We start from the raw sequence: 18,565 nt of genomic DNA, 5'->3' as shown, positions 1-18,565 counted from the left end.
CAAGATATAAGTCACATTTTTTATTGCATCTTTAATGATATCATAATATGTGAAGTTTTAATTAAATTAAATAAATAATTAATTATTTGCAATAGGTTTTTTTAATAATAGAGAATATAATAAAAAAAAATATTATATGTACATCGATTGCATAATATTATTTCTCATTCGAATCGAAGATAATCCATTGCACTTGTTTCAAAGACAATAAGAAAAGTCTTCCATATTCTTGAATTGTCCAAATATTACTTTCCATTTGACATTTTTCCGATGCATTAGAGATTAACTACAGAATTTCTTTTCAATGATATACATACCTACTACGAGTATATATGAAAAGTATTATGTTTATTTTAAAATGCATGCAGATTAAATTCATTAGGCTTGGTCTTTTTGTTCACTCTAGTACATAATGTAATAAGACACCTGTGAGACAAATTTTAAAGCCATTTGTAAAAACTTCTTTTTAGAGCTTTCCATGTTATTCAGTAATGTTGAGCATAAAAACTGGATCATTCATGTTTAATATGTAAGCGAGTTTTCCAGTTTAATTGTATGAAGAATGTTGCGTGTCAGTTGTTTCTAATATCGATTTCTGTTATACTCTTGTAGGCAACGTAGGCGTCTGACACTGCAACTACTCAAGTGGATTGAAGTGCATTCACACTAGAAATTTGAATTATTAACTGCATATCAGTCGATAGTAACCAGTGTAGATTGAAACTTGAAAGACAATGGAGACAGAGAGTTTATAAAATTCTTATATTCACATTATTATTTCAGTCATAATCATGTAAACGTTTATTTTGCATTGGATATGTGTATGAACAGTAAATAAATTGTTTTTTTACTTTCCGGATCGAAATACAATGCAAGTATAGGTATAGGTACTATTCACTCTCGGGGAAACTATCAATTTAAACTATATTTATTATCACATATCACATACATTATTATAATTATATAGATAAGTGATACATACAATTTTCGAAATCCAAATGAATCGTTTCTTGTAGTATTTAATAATAGTAATACTTCCTCAGCTGTCGAAATGGAAAAATTTACGAACCGGAACGCTTGCAATTTTTATATTTAAAAATATTTTTATAAAAATAAATGTGTAAAATTATTTTTTATATGACCTATCTAGTAGCTCAGACGGTCAAATTATTTTTTTCCGTGAGACGGAGCGATAATTTTACCGATTTCACGAACGGGAACGGCGCTCCAGTGCGCTCCGGTCCATTTCGAGCCATGTACTTCTTATAAAACTGCTATGGCGATATAAAGGCAAGTACAATATAATATTTTGGCTGAGGAATTGTGGTAATAGAGGATTCGTATATATCGTATAAATAAGATGCATTCGTCAAAATAATACCCTACATCAGAAAGACCTGATATTCGAAAAAGGATAAAATAATATAATATTATGTAAAAATACATTTTTCATTTTTGAAACATTTTTTTTGAGACGTTTTGTACCTCTTGGGTACCACTGGATGACTAGATTTGTCCAGCCATTGTCTCTTCTTCGAGCTATGTATCCAGCCCGTTTCCATTTGAGGATTTTGAGGAGCGAACTCTATTACATCGCACACCTTTATCTGTTTTCTTATCCAATCATTCCGCCTTTTGTCCTTTCGCGTTATACCCAGAATGCACCTCTCATACGCTCCTCTAAGTTTCTGGATCTTTCTTTTACTAAGGGCCCATGTTTCACACGCGTATGTGATTACGGGAAGCACACACTGGTTGGACACTTTGCGCTTTACGCACAGTGGGAGGTCATTTTTGAAGACATTATTCAGGCGGCCAAAAGCAGTCCAGCCCAGCATTACTCTTCGAACAATTTCATCAAATATAGGTACATCCATCTATATTATATAGACTAAATTTATATAAATACGATTATATTAATACAGATCCCATTAACTTCTGACTTACCTAGTTTTATCAGTAGTGTAGATAAGGAAATGTAGAATAATATTCAATATCTAACTCTACAACAGTGAAAATTAAGTTATCTAGTTGTTTTATTGAGGTGATGATATGATTACCTGTATTACGTAGTATGTATTTATAATAAAAGTGCATTTCTTTAACTATTACGCGATTATTAGTGAATTTCTTTGTTAAAAGCTATCACGGAACTCGTTGCATTTCACTGCAAGTCGAGTTTCCAATAACTCGCTTGATGATAATACGATATGAAAAAGAAATACATTGTGTGAACATAGTAGAATCCAATATCGATCAAATTTGTACTAACGTATAATGCCTTCATTATATACAGAATTTATAAGTGTATTTATACATTCAAATGGATTTATTTCAAAGGAACAGAGTAGTTTTATTTCTTATGCTATTACAGTAATTTTCTAACCAATAGTTAATGACGCTTGTGGTAATTTTAAAAGAATTTCCAACTATTATTATGCTTTCCACTAAAACTCAACGTAGTGGAATAGTAATAAAAAAGAAAAGTAAAATATAGTAATTATTCTATCTACTTTCTACCAAGAATTAGGAGAAATAAACTATCTAGCATGATATTATTGTTTCGGGAATATATCGAGCACAAACCTAGTGTTCAAAGTATGTGCCTTAAGTGAATGTAAATTTTAATGTATCAGTAGGTACGTCATCCCAACAATATAATATATTTAACTTTGATTAATTTTAAGCAATCTAAGTTTGAATTATCAGTAAACTTTGAGGTACCTGACTAAATTTGAAATAAAACCCATATTTTTTTTCATAGGATATCTGCGATTATTTTAATTTATTTATTTTATATAGATATTTTTTTTTCAGCATGCTCGATATTTATTATCTACATTTTTTTTCATTCAATAAAAAATATCAACCATAAAAAAATTAAGAATGTAATATTATTTTTATAGAACACTAGCTGAAGTACCCGGCTTCGCACAGGGTCGCTTCGTGGTTATATTTATCTTAGATATTTGAAAAATAATAAGAGGTAATTATTTTTTTTATTATTAAAATATCTGTGTAATAAAATATGGCAATATGTAAATAATTCTAATAGGAGTAAAGGTCAAACATAAGAACACTAAATTAAAATCGAATCCAAAATATGAAAACGTTATTAATGTTATTAATATGTAGTAAAAAAAAAATCTAAATTGGATGGGACAAACAAACTACAAACTTTGTATGTTATATAATAATAATTTAGAAACCTTCGTAGGTGTGCGCACACAACTGACAAAAGTTTCATCGCAATCGGATGAATGGTATAGGAACGCATACGAATAGTAGAAGAAGATGATTTTCTAATTCAGAAATCTTCGTGGGCATGCGCATGACAACTCACCAAAGTTTCATTGCAATCGGATTAATGGTATAGGAACGCATACGAATAGAAGAAGAAGAAGATGGTTGTACTAATTCAAAAACCTTCGCGGGCGTGCGCACAACAACTGGTCAAAATTTCATCACAATCGGATGAATGGCATAAGAACGCATACAAATAGAAGAAGAAAAAGATGGTTGTACTAATTCAGAAACCTTTGCGGGCGTGTGCACAACAACTGGTCAAAATTTCATCACAATCGGATGAATGGCATAAGAATGCATACAAATAGAAGAAGAAAAAGATGATTGTACTAATTCAGAAACCTTTGCAGGCAAGGGCACAACACTTGATCAAAATGTCATTGCAATCGGATGAATGGTATAGGAACGCATACGAATAGAAGTAGAAGATGATTTTCTAATTCAGAAATCTTCGTGGGCATACGCACGACAACTCACCAAAGTTTCATTGCAATCGGATGAATGGTGTAGGTAGGCATTCGAATAGAAGAAGAAGATGATGGTTGTACTAATTCAGAAACCTTCGCAGGCGTGCGCACGACAACTCACCAAAGTTTCATTGCAATCGGATCAATGGTAAAGGAACGCATACGAATAGAAGAAGAAGAAGACGGTTGTACTAATTCAGAAACCTTCGCGGGCTTGCGCACAACAACTGGTCAAAATTTCATCGCAATTGGATGAATGGTATAAGAACGCATACGAATAGAAGAAGATAGAATAGAAGAAAAAGAAGATGAAAATGGTTGTATCAATTCAGAAACCTTTGCGGGCGTGAACACAACACATAATCAAATTTTCATTGCAATCGGATGAATGGTATAGGAACGCATACGAATAGAAGAAGAAGAAGATGGTTGTACTAATTCAGAACTCTTCGCGGGCGTGCTCACAACAACTGTTCAAAATTTCATCGCATCGGATGAATGGTATAAGAACGCATACAAACAGAAGAAAAAGAAAATAGTTGTAACAATTCAGAAACCTTTGCGGCGTGAGCACAACACTTGATCAAAATTTCATTGCAATCGGATGAATGGTATAGGAACGCATACGAATAGAAGATAGAATAGAAGAAGAAGACGGTTGTACTAATTCAGAAACCACAACAACTGACGAAGGTTTCATCGCAATCGGATGAATGGTATAGGGACCATACGAATAAAAGAAGATAGAATGAAGAAGAAGAAGAAGAAGAAGAAGATGGTTGTACTAATTCAGAAACCTTCGCGGGTGTTGGCACAATTACTGACGAAAATTTTATTGCAATCGGATCAATGGAATAGGAACGCATACGAATAGAAGAAGAAGAAGAAGAAGGTGGTTGTACTAATTCAAAAACCATTGCGGGTGTTACCACAACAACTGACGAAGGTTTCATTGCAATCGGATCAATGGAATAGGGACCATACGAATGAAAGAAGATAGAATGAAGAAGAAGAAGAAGAAGATGATAATTTTTCTAATTCAGAAACCTTCATGGGTGTGCATACAACCACTTACCAAAATTTTATTGGAATCGGATGAATGGTATAGGAACCATACGAATAAAAGAAAATATAATAAAGAAGAAGAAGAAGAAGATGATGATTTTTCTAATTCAGAAACCTTCATGGGTGTGCATGCAACCACTTACCAAAATTTCATTGCAATCGGATGAATGGTATAGGAACGCATGCGGGACAGATACACAGACAGACAGACATACAGACAGACAGACAGACATTCATTTTTATATATTAGTATAGCCTATACTCTTCCCGCAAGTGCAAGCAATAAGTTTACAAAGTTTTATCGCAATCGGATGAACGGTATGGCTGCGCATTAAATACGAACAAACAAACACACAAATATTAATTTTTATATATTAGATATTATATAATTTGAAAACACTTCTGAGTAATGAATATAAAAAAATGAATCTTGTGAATTATTCGTTTGAATAAAAAAATAGTTCTTAATTAAATTATTATCAAGTTCAAGTAAGTTACAACAAAAAATCTTGGAGTGATCCGTGACATTGGTTAGTAATTAAGGTAATTTAATACATACCTTGATTTAAAATACAAAAGCCGATTACCAATAGTAACGCAATTTAAAAAGCGCTTCAGAGAGTATTTTAAGAACTATTAGTTAAAATTCGTCGCAATTAGAAAAGATTATTATAGCATAGTGGTAAATGCACGTGGGCGTGAATCCCGAGAGAAGCAGGTTTGAATCCTACTGGGTGTCGTATTTTTTACAAAAAATATTTTTTCTATTGGGTATACAATGTATGTTCAATATATTATTTATCGTAAAAATAACTAAAGCATCATAGTGCTTTACTTATACTGCGTTGATTTAATATATTATTATCTCAATGTAATAACAAATATTACATTTTATATTCTCAATCATCTCTACAAATAATGTGTAAATCTTGTGTGACGTGTTAGTAGATTTTTCTCTCTAATAAGCCATATAAAAATATATGAATGGAAACAGGAAAACGATTTCGGATTATCAAGAAAATTTCAATTCTCAAGCAGAAAATAATACTTATAAACGGTGAATAACGAAAAGAATATTTCTCGCTTGGGCAGTTTTCTTTATTTCGTATCAATTTATGTCAGTTCATTGAACGCATTAAGACGCCAACCGAGCATAATAATTGTATGCAAATCCCCCTTCCAAGTTGGCTTTGACGTCACGTGGAGGCATTTTCTTTTTGTTTCATAAAAACGGGAAATACGAAAAACATTCTTGCTTCTTGTTTGCCCGCCATTTTGCAGCACGCTTCGGTTGTTTACCGAACATTGTTAAATGCGAAAACTGTTTTATCTTGTGTGCTAACTCTTTTTCTAGATTTATGAATCTGCAATATTTGTATACAATTATTACACTACCGATTGTATAAGTCTTGATTTATAAGAGTTGGATAACTTTTAGATGGCCATAAATATTTTAAAAACAGCTTAAGGGCGGACGTGCTCCTATTTTCAAAGCATGATCCTGGACATTCCTTAAACGTTGTAGATAATCTATTTACATAATTTTTAAGTCTTATTATCCTTTATATTTATTTTAAACATTTGATGACTGCATAAAGTGTTTTTATTACATAAAATAGTATTCTTTTAAACCTCTTTATAATCAGTACCTACATAATTAAAGTTAAAATTTCATAAATTGGCATTCAAATTTAAATTATTGACAATCAAGAATAACATTTGTTATTCAATTTATTTGATTACAGTATAACCCCTATTTTACGTTTTTTAAGGGACTGAAGAAAAAAAACCTAATTGGAGGGAAAATGTAAAAGGGGGGTATTGAAAAAAAGAACATTTAAATTTTATGTTTCAAAAAAAATAACGTTTTATTAAAAAACAACATTCAATTTAAATATTTATTGAAAAATCGTTCGAATGTCACGACCCAATCATTGTCAAGTGCGCGTAACTCGCATATTTTGAATATTTCCGACGTAAATCGCGGGAAAGAAAAACGTAAATGCGGGTATTAAATGTACTGAAATACATCGGGACTGAAAAAAATACACGCAATTGCCGGGAAAACGTGAATTCCGGGCACGTAAAAACGAGGTTATACTGTATTTTTAAGATAACATAAGTATAGATTATTACAAATTATCAGTTCGAAAGGTTAATCATTTGTTTAACCTAACCTAACCCATTAGGAATTTTTACACACTTTAAAAAGCTCACACTATGTAAAAAATAAGATATTATATCATATATTAAAGTAATACTATCTAAAAGGGTACATGATAGAAATTTAATTTTAATTATAATTGATTTGTGTTTTGTACTATTCTGTTTTAGTATTTTATGGAATCCGCCTTTCACCTTATCAGTGTGAATTTTCCATTTGCGAGTGAGCATATTGCTTGAAGATGCCGAAGGGCAAAACCCGGGTTGCTGAAAATGATTCAAATAGAATAGTACAAAACTTAAATCAATTAGAATTTATAACATATATATTATAACACTCCAGTCAATAATTCTGTGTATGGCGTGAATATGTTGATAAGTCTACAAACATCAATTCTCAGGGCAGCTATTTGTAAGGTTGGTATTCTGTGGCAAATCAGGAATATTTACAGGAGAATTTACAAGCATTTTACTTGTAAATTCTTTTTAGTAATCTGATTTATCACAGAATACCAACCTTACAAATAGCTGTCTTGAGAATTGATACTTGTAGACTTATCAACATATTCACGCCATACACGGAATTACAACTTACGTAAGTATTAAAGTTATTTTATAATAGAAACATAAATTTAATATAAAAATACTATGCGATGTGATAACAGTGATGAATCTACCGAGTAAGTTAAATAACGTATTTTATTAAATTATTAATAATCTAAATTCACCCACAAATAAAGTGAATATATTCATATTCGAAGCAATTCGATTAAAGACAACCTATTGACCTCCTGATAGTCCACATAGAGGCACTACTATCTTAAACTAATACATAATATAATATCTATGCACTTATGATTTAGGCCTCCCATAACATTAACATTGTGATGGTTCCGAGTTGTGTATTTTTTTAATAGGCTAGCCATGCCACCCAACACATACAACGTTATTTACGTTATTAAACCTTGAAATATCTAGCAGAATTCTCTCTTTACTTTATTCTAAGGCGGTTGCTAGGCATTCATTATATATAACCCCTTTGTCAAATTTATTCATTGAAGTGTGGCCACCTTGGCGAGAAATTAACTTTCGTCGTGAGCTAAAATAACAGCGCGCACCACCTTCCTGCCTGCATGCTTGAAAGTGGGACATCTTTAACCCGGATCTCTGTAAATTCGTCACGAGCAATATGTACCTAATTAACTACTTATATTTTTTTCTTTTTTACTGAAGAGTACAATGTTACAATAAAGTTACGGATATTATTAACGTCTAAGTAGAGATACTCCTTTTTACTAAACTTATATTATAATTGCGCTTTTTGCAGTGGACTGCAATTTGAAGATGCTGGTTGGTGAATTACGGATCTAGGGGGGGTGGGTGTAACAGGATACCAGACACTGAACTTTTATGTTGAGAGGGTTGGCGCGCGCTGGAGCTCGTTCGGTGTCCACGCACTCACGTACTGGTAAACGGACGGTTCGGAATGTCACTCTCACGGTTTCACTTTTGTTTTGGAATAAATAAACCAAGATAAAAAGTTCATGATGGATGATAGACGCGACGGTCGTTCAAACCATATCAGATTTAGCGCAACGAAGGTCGAACATATGCGTTTTGGCTGAATCACTTTGTAGTTAACGACGACTTAGCTTTAACAAGCCTAGGCGCGTTCGTTGTTTAGATGTAACTGAATGTATCTACCTCACGGTCAACTAATGACCCGTGACTGGTGGTTGCTTGGTCTTGCGACAATAATAAATAAGGATTTGAGGTAGATGGGAAAATAAGGAATGACGGCCACCATAATTGGCCCAACCATAATACCTAAATCTTTGCCGTATTATATGAGTAGATGTATTTAATTGCTATTTCCCGTATACCAAGAGACTTAAACTTCATACTCAAAAAGGATACATGTGTCATTGCAACATATAAATATGTTTAATTTAATTATAAATTTAACTACCTTGGATCATATTATTTATCACTGACTTGACTGACTCCGTTGTGACAAAATTTAAATTTTACAGAAGAGACAATAAACTATTTTATATCCATAAAAATTAAGACTTGGGTATATGCCCCATTTAAATTTGACCGAAGTCCAATGTATGCAGTCACCACCGGAGTTTTTAAAAATACTTAATGATGACGAGCCTCTCACTTCTTATTATTTAAATAAATCAATTTATGCAGAGACAAAAAAATTGAAAGTCTATTTTAATTTTTGTGCTGGGAAAGCAATTTTTGTCTCTTCTACGGTATTGACATCATTTTCTATGCTAATTAAAGTACACAGGTGTAAAAATACCTATAGTATTTCTGAAAAGTATATGAACATTTTTCGTCTCCAATTCTTCAAAACTATTTTGACATATTTCTCTGAATCAAAATTATAGTACTGTACAGTTGGCAACACAGATCTTCGATATGTATTTATTATGTTAGATAATTTTAAAAAAAATCGGTGTGTGTACTTATGTATGCGCGTTAGAAGTTATACTTATTTGGCGTAACAAAACAAAAACAAAACTTGTGATAACCTAGATTATTTGACTAGCTCTTAATTATCTTGTTAAATTACACACTCAAGATTTTTCTTGAGCTTATTGGAGCGCCGTTGGTTTATTTCTATACACTTTAACATATATTACTAAATTATATAATTATTTCTCGTTATTTTTATTTTTAATGTAACAACTGTCACTCTGACGTTTAATCGTTTGTTTACGTAAGGAATTGCAAATGGCCGACAATAATATTTTTTTTGCCTAGGCAACGGAACAATTCTATCAAACTTACGTTTGTATACAGCTGACTGATTCGCAGCTAACTTCATATTGTCGCTCACTTTCGTAACTCTCAGTTTCACTCTCTACCAAACGCCCCAAAAGAAGTATAACTTCAATAAGTCAACAAAAATTTGTTGTTTACAGTGTTCACATAGTTCAGTTACTAAACGAGGCGAACTGTTTGGATCCTTACAAGAAAAGCTCAATGTAGGTAGCTAGTGAGTCATTAAGGTCAGAGTTTGGTCGTTAGCCGTATCCTGTTTATGCTTACAAAGTCCCCAGTACTCGCGTATTAGAACCCCTCGTGAACATTGAACACCGATTCAACGTGAATTTATAGTAACAGGGAACAGCAAGCTTTCGGGCGGCCATTATGTTCAGAAATCATTATTGTATTTAGAATTGCAAATCTGTGTAATGAAACTAATATTGCTGTAAAATTATTGACATTGTGTCGATTTTATCGCATGTTTTTGGTAGACCCAGTGACCAAAAACGAGTTACACGTATCTAATAAAATCCATAGTATTTTGTGAAGTAATTAATGATTGCTTCGCCGAATCTGAGTATATATATATGATTAAATCTGATGTTAACTAAATCATTAGGTACTAATGAATCAGTTACTTTATTAAGATCCAATATAATCCAATATAGTAATTTTAAAGTGTATGAAATAAATCACAATTAAATTGTTAATTAGTATCTCCTGTCATATGCACTTAATTGCACCAGCATAATATTATAAAACGTTTTGATAATAAAACCTTATACTGAGTGAGATTCGATACTACGACTTTCGCTTGCTGGGTGACTGCTTTAATCGGTAAGTAATCAACACAAGGTATAATAATATATCTTACAGATATTTCCAAACAAATATGATTACTGATTTTTTTCAAATATCGTTTTTTGGTACGTATGTTTTTGAGGTTTTTTCAAGTTTTAAAATCAAGTGATAATGCTCTAAATTCTAAAAATTTCTGTATATTTCGTTATATACGAGGGTTTATTTTTAGTTAATTTATCAACTTATTGGATCCCTGCTCTAAGTTATGGACATATTGAAATTTTTTAGGAATAGAACGTAGGGATAATAATAAATATAGGTATAATAATATACTTATACAGTATTTTATATTCAGTTAGAGGCAAATCTAATAATATAGGAATATTATTATGAAAAAATAACTAATGGATATTTTTTATTAATGCTTAAGAAGTTTTTGCACCCTTTATATTATAGTTTCGGTTATGTCATTTTCAAATTCGTACTAAAATTTTATGGATATTATAATTTTTAAATTCGGAATAGTCAAATGGAAAAGAAATATTGCCACTTGATTGGTACGAGAAATGAACTCTATAGATACCTAAAAACTTTTACATCTGATTTTCAAAGGTAACATTATAATGAGAATGCACAAAAATGGTTTGGATTCAAATTTTTAACGAAGAATGTTCTATTGACACCTCAGAACTTTAAAAGAAAGCTCATTCATCACTAATGAAGAAATCCAAATATATGTCCATTAATTTGTTGAGGAAAACATATTTACCGGATCGTTACAATATTCTAATCAAAAACAATATTACTTTGTTAACAATTTAACTATTTCCTTAGTTATTTATTGTAATATTTTACAATAAATGTAATAAATTATTGGTTACCTCTGTTTGCCATCGTTAGGTTATCTTTAACGCTTAGCGAAGCTTGCTGATACAGCCTACCAAAAACAAACATAACCCTGTTTATCTTCAATAACAAATCACAACTATGCAGGTTAATTTATATCAACTGTAATTAATTCTCAAACTTGAATGAACTGACAGAGCTTATAGACACGATAGATATTTTTATCTTTTTAAAAATCTGGTTTACAGTTGCATAATAATATGATGCATCCAAGAAAATAATTTAATAAACTTTTTTTTGTTGACTTAATTAATATATAGGTTAATTAATAAAAAAATAATTATTTTACGTATTATTTCTTTGGTTTCATTCCATCCTAATAATTATCATTAAGACAAATATCAATTTCACTCGGTTATATTTTTATATAAATTTAAAATACCATGATGTTAATTACGATTTAATAACTTTAAATTTAATTTAATGATCATCCAATTTGAGGAATAAGATTTTTTTTAATAAATGTAAAATTATTTTAATATTTTGATACCTATTCATTAATAACAACAAAAATCTCTGGCATAAATACCATTCTTTTGTCGCATTATAGCATTAAGTCAGTGCGGTTCTACTTCTGTGTTAACTTATGATTATGTTTAATTCTTTTATCATTTCTGATTATTGACATTTTCTTGATCTCGAGGAGAAAAATTACATAAATGTCTAACACTAATCCATAATATTATATGCAAAACATTTACATAATAATTACGGAACCATACTTACTGTTTTAAAGATTTTGTAGACAAATTTAATATATTTTTAATTCAATAAACAATTTACAAGATTTGTTGAAGATATTGAAAAAATCCTAAAAATATATTAGTGCTGGGCGTTTTGAATCCACTTGCATCGGGTTCTGATCAATGTAATACCTTGTTGGGTTCATAGGTACTGGTTAATTTCATCATGATTAGGTATCGTGCAAGTGACTATAGCATTTGGTAAAGCACATTGACGGGGATCTGATGGATCCGGTATTAATTTCTGAAGGATCTGTATTTTCGAACTATGTATATAAGTACTAATTGTATTTGACTTTTCATTACTTGCTTTAGAATATTTATAAAAACATTAACTCGTACAATATATTAAATTTATTCCTGGTTATTTAAACTGTCATGAGCAATTTTCAATCATAATATGATTACTTTTATAATTTAACCACCAATCATATAAACACTCGCCGATCAATCACTCGGTCTGCATCGTGATATCACGTGACACAGTGCATATAGCACGACGCACGCAAACTGTGGTTCCTGCGCTGCAATTAATTAACCCCGCACTCTGCCTTCCCGGGGCGGGCCAATGCACCCGCGTGCATGCATTATAATTGCCTCTAGTGCAGACATGGGTTAATATAGAACACATGCAAATGGGAATACTAGAGAAGTTTTCCGGATATAGTACAAAGTAGATCGTGAAAATACATCCGGAGTTTGTATTTTGTATTTTATAATCCCAGGTGATTACTATCTACAAATTGTGTGTTTGTTTATTTTGTTTCATTTTGTATTTACCCAAAATTCAAATATGTATTCATATAAAACAATACCACTACAAAAATTATATGCCACATTGAAGTTTATGGCCCCACCAAACCACACTCTCCCCCCGAACCACATCTGGTCTTAATCGGACGTATCACGGGACCCTACGTTTGATGAGAAGCATCATTTTTTTTAAAACACAATATGACATTATTAACAAGTATTGATACAAATCGCTTTTTAAATAGTCACGAAAGCGTGTTTTGCTCTTTTTATTAAATAACATTTAATTATTAAACATACTTACATAATTTTGAAAACACAATGATATATTAACCAATAGAAAATATCTTTTTTGAAAAAAGTAAGACACCCGGCAGGAATCAAACCTGCGTCTCTTGGGTTTCTTGGGTATGTTTTTAAAATTATGTATATTCAATAATTAGAATGGTACATTCTTAAAATCTTGTGCATTATTCGTTGAATAAAATAAATAGTTAATCAAAACATTTAATTATAAAAAAAACCCAAATAATCTCCAAATCTGCACTCCATTTTGACAAAAAATGGATTGACTGTGTCTGATAAATTATGTCATATATTTCAATCATAACAATGATATTTTATCATTTTGAAGAAAAGCAAAAACGTTGTGCCCCGGGTGAGGATCGAACTCACGACCTTAAGATTATGAGACTTACGCGCTGCCTACTGCGCCACCGAGGCATGTGTCTCTTACGACAAGTATATGGAAAAAAAAAATAAACAAAAAATAATTCCATTGGAGATAGTTTACTTTCAATAAAATTTATCTTGACAAAGTTAACTAGGTATTTATTAGACAAATACTTGTATTCAAAGATTGTACCTAAATTATTTATATACAGGTAGCCTTACACAATTATAATTTTTAATATAATAATTAAAATATTTCTTTTATCTCCGGTGACCCTCGTTTTAGTGTCATTGTTTAAAATTAAAATTTAAAATACTTTTTTATAATATTTACATTATAATGCATCATATGAGTATTGAATAATACTAATAAAAACTATACATGACATCACCATTAAAATTTGTACGTCATCAACGCCACTCAATTAAAACAAATATTGAAAAAAACAATTACTTACTTGTCACTATGGTCAATTATCGTAGACTGATATCTTCAAAGATTGATTAATACTATTATCTTTTTGTATTATAACTGATGGTCATCCCAAATGATTTTAATATGGTTGAATTAATAAACATAGAAAAATATATATTATATGCATTAAAAAATTGCGGTTATAAACAATAAGATGGCTTTTTTTAGATTTTTGGCTATTTACGATATTTTGAGATCGTTCATTCAAATATTGTTAATCTAAAAAAATAATGACAATATATAAAAAAAACTTATTTTCGCATGTAACGCTTATAAAAGGCGATTGATCTCAGTGTAGCGTTGTTAAATATATCGGAAAACATGAACATGAAAACATGGTTTACTACATATGCGAAATGACAATGCAGTTAATGTACATAATCATGTATAGCTGTGTTTTTAATTATAACCGCATCTATTCTATACACAAGACTGCTATCGGTAGCTATCGAAGGTAGTTTTCATACGTTTGTATATAAGTTTTATAATTATTACATTACGTTAGATGTCTAAACAGTCAAAACTGTCTATCTCGCTTTAAAATTTAGCACAGCCGAGAGCGATTCTATTAAAATATAGCATTTATTGTAACAATAATTACAACTAACTTATTGTAATTGTGACAATACGTGCTAATACAAAACTAACCTCGATAGCTGCCGATAGCGTCCGATAGCAGTCACGTGTATAGGATGCGCAAAATGTTGTTATTTAGGATCCGTCTATATGGAAAATAGTTTTTCATTGTCATTATTAGTATTACTTTATCAAATCCATTTAAATTTGAAACACTAAACAGCAGTATGAATTTTGAACAAGTATTTCATTAATTCAAAATTTGATCACCAAGGGAAAGATATTTATTTGATTTCAAAACTGGAACACTTAACATAAATTTAGGTTCAGGGCATAGTTAGACCGTACAAAGATATTCAGCAGTCGTGTTGTCAAAATTACAATAGTAAAATCCGTGATAACCCCAGTAAATCAAGAAACAAGGCAAATTCCCTAAACGTCCCATGAAGCGGGCGACCGACCCCTGCATTGCGACATCGTTAAATATTGGAGTGACGCCGCGAGTTACGTGACTGACACTACACGGCAAAAATGACGCACGTCTCTGATTCTTTACGATTTCGTGCCACGTGGCTGTATTTAGGATAGATAGCATGTGTTTTTTTATTTGTTTATTTATTTATTCCAGTACTCTAATATTTGTAGAAATATATTAAATCTTCGTACTTTGTAATCGTGATAAGCCAATTGGGCGCATGTGGTGAATTACAACTTTACATAAGACCTATTTAAAATAAGAATATTATTTTTTTCATCATATTATACATATTCTTAAATAACTAGCAAATAATTACAAGATAAAAAGAACTTTTTATATACCACGTTTTTAAATTTTCTGTTGAATTATATAAACTTGACAATTCTATGTATTAACAATTTAGGATAGATAAGGCAATTATCAACAAATTTTATTTTTTTATTATTTTGCAACAAACAAACAAATATGGAATACTGAAATGTCATTTTGATTTCCATTTTAACGCACGTATATATTAATAATTTAGTTGCTAGGACCACCCCCTTAGCAACCAATAATAGTTGATTGAATTACGGATTTCTTCCGAAATAACTTTTCATACAAAACAGAATTAACTGAAAATGAAATCAATTCTACTTAAAGATGGCTAAAAGTATTAAAAGAATGCATTGGAATCGTGTTATGATATATTCTAAAAGTTTGAAAATCGATTGCAAGATTTGTACTGGACAAACAACCACCAGACAAACAAGAATGCGAGCTAAGAAAAACGTGGTAAAATAGTTGTTCCTTCATGACGGAATAAGTTTTCTGATGAATTTTGGGATACTGAAGATGACATTGTAAGAAATAAACCCCCATCAATAACTCATTTTCATCAAAATGTTGCGCTCTTTTAAAAAAATTAGATCGCATTAAAATGTATAAAATTGATTGGGTTTGTTTGGGTTGACTGGGATCGTTGGGTCATTGTCCCCATACAAGTCAAATAAATAATAGTACTTATAACTCTAAGTGTCAGATATTTACATCAGCATAGATCAGCGATTCCCAACATTTCTTGATTGAAGTGAAATATTTTTAACCTCTCGATCCCACAACATAAATTAAACAGTGGTAAAAATAATGTAAATTTTCCAATATAGTTAGTATTTTGAAACGATTTCGTTTTAAAATAATAACAATGATAAAAATATCTAAACTCCCAGCTAAAATTTTCAATATTTTTCATTGTTTTATATTTTGTACTCATCTCTCACTATATCTCAACTACGCAAACTTTTGCAACGTCTCGTGGAGCCGTGTTTCAAAATCACTATCGATATGATGATACTTTGCGACTTTCCAAAACTATGGAACCCGGGCGGACTAAAGCAAGGTTTATACGTTTATGAGATATTCGTAATTTGTGTATGAAGATAGAAACTAAGAATAAATGAAAATTTAATACATACATACAACATATTGTATCATATTTATCATATTAACGCTTTATATGCGTTTTATATTACGAGTTAAAATATAAATACAAAACAATAATAATTACATTTTCCAATTTCAAAATATGTTTATTGCGTCAATATGAAAATAATTATAACAGCAGTCAAATAAGAGAACACCAAATATAAATCCATGGTAAAAATTCAAATTTCGAAGCAATACACAAACATATTAAGTACTACAGTTCAACAAATTTATCTGGAGAATTTATGGGGAAGCCACAGTCGAAAACTATCCAATCAAGACTTGTAACTGGACAGAATCTGACAGTGGAATGACGTATTCAATTTATGGCGTCATTGTAATTTCATTTTTGTCCCCTCTACAGATAAGTTTGTGGGACTGTACTTTGTATTTTATAATATATTATGTATTATAAAATTTAGTACTTCGTAAGTTGTCAGTACTTTCATCTCTAATTCTCAAAAGCTTGCTGTATTTCTTAGTATTACAATTACACACTTCTTTGGGTACGTTTTTTTCACGTAAAAGCATCTTGAATACTTAAAATGTTCATGCATAGCTGCACGAATTTTTCATTACAAATTGTAATTGTTTTCATTTTTTTTCCGAAATGGTGAATTAAAACTGTTTAGCTGTATTATACAGATTTTTTTGTTGCGTGATACGTGCACAATGCCGTATTTTTCTGAAGACAAATTAAACATTAAGTAAAAAAAATGGGTCACCATTATCTCAGCTTACTATCAATCCGCTACTGTATGAAGGTTTCCCTGTGCTTCTTCCATTTTTCTTTGACCTTAATATTGCACATATCAACTACTATCAAGTATTGCAGAAAAATAAAGTATTATTTCCCAAAAACATAGTAGTTTGTAGACGCCCACTAAGCAGTTAGTAATATAACAGCACAGTCACTCTCTTGTTCCTACAATACCCTAATATTAGAGTGGACAAGTTAGCAGAATTATCCAAATATAATAATGCGACTTTGAACATTCGTCTTATTGTGCCAGTTTGGCACTTATGTTTAGCGTACATACCTACATACAATAGAAAAGGATTGAGAGAATATAACAGCAAACCATACGCAGTCTCATATCTAGGTTAAGGTCTTGATTGTCATGTATCTATAACCTCCATCTCTATGATATCTCCCCAATGAGAATAGATTATCATTTGTTTAATTCATCGACCCCTTAAGTAACTAATTGAGTAAGTAAATATTGTTAAAATATTCGATTGGTGTAATTTCGACTAATTGCAATGTACCTCAATAGTATCTTATTGACCAACCCCAATTTATCCACCCTATCTAGCGGTGTTACTACACACACGGAAAATTCTTGTACATAAACTAAGCGTCATTTACACTATTTACTTACTATTTGATTTATGACATTGTAAATGATTTTAATATCATTCATCTCGGACCATTCAACTCGTACAAACTTATCTCAGCTCTACTCTCCGAGTTGTTTCACTGCGGATCGAATTATCCTGAGTTATTTCCCTTGTATGTACACCATGTAACTATACTTAGATATAACTATAAATAGACGAATAAACCTAAAGATTAACATCCACCGAATCTTATTACCGACACTTACACTTTCCACTGGACCACGCGAAGGATCGGGGCCGTTGGTAAAGATTTCAGTCAACACATAACACGATTGCTAAAGATGCATCATATTTTTAAAAAGATACCTTTATTTCAATATAGGTAGAATACATTTTTAACTATGTACTGTATAATAATGTATTGTGGCATCACATAACAGATTAATAAATTGAACTCCGATAGGCTATTCCCCAATACACTACATTTTGACACAAGGTTTTGAATGTATGAGTGTCCTACAAAAATAGACCACACATTATAGACTTGCAATAGTGTGTATTGCAACCTTTG

At 31.0% G+C, this 18,565-nt stretch overlaps 1 protein-coding gene and 1 non-coding gene across 3 annotated transcripts in view; one reads left to right on the top strand and one right to left on the bottom strand.

The window, feature by feature from the left end:
* cpx (synaptic transmission protein complexin) overlaps positions 1 to 18,565 on the top strand; it is a 474,353-nt gene that overhangs the window by 402,365 nt on the left and 53,423 nt on the right. The window lies entirely within an intron of this gene.
* On the bottom strand, positions 13,639 to 13,711 carry TRNAM-CAU (transfer RNA methionine (anticodon CAU)). Its single transcript has one exon. It is a non-coding gene; the product is annotated as a tRNA-Met (tRNA).

The sequence above is a fragment of the Rhyacophila brunnea genome, unplaced genomic scaffold (genome assembly GCF_057557595.1).
Source record: "Rhyacophila brunnea isolate RB1 unplaced genomic scaffold, BYU_Rbru_1.0 scaffold_4, whole genome shotgun sequence".
In the NCBI taxonomy this organism is placed as follows: domain Eukaryota; kingdom Metazoa; phylum Arthropoda; class Insecta; order Trichoptera; family Rhyacophilidae; genus Rhyacophila; species Rhyacophila brunnea.
Note: the sequence above shows the minus strand (reverse complement) of the source record. Positions and strands in the feature narration are given on the sequence as shown.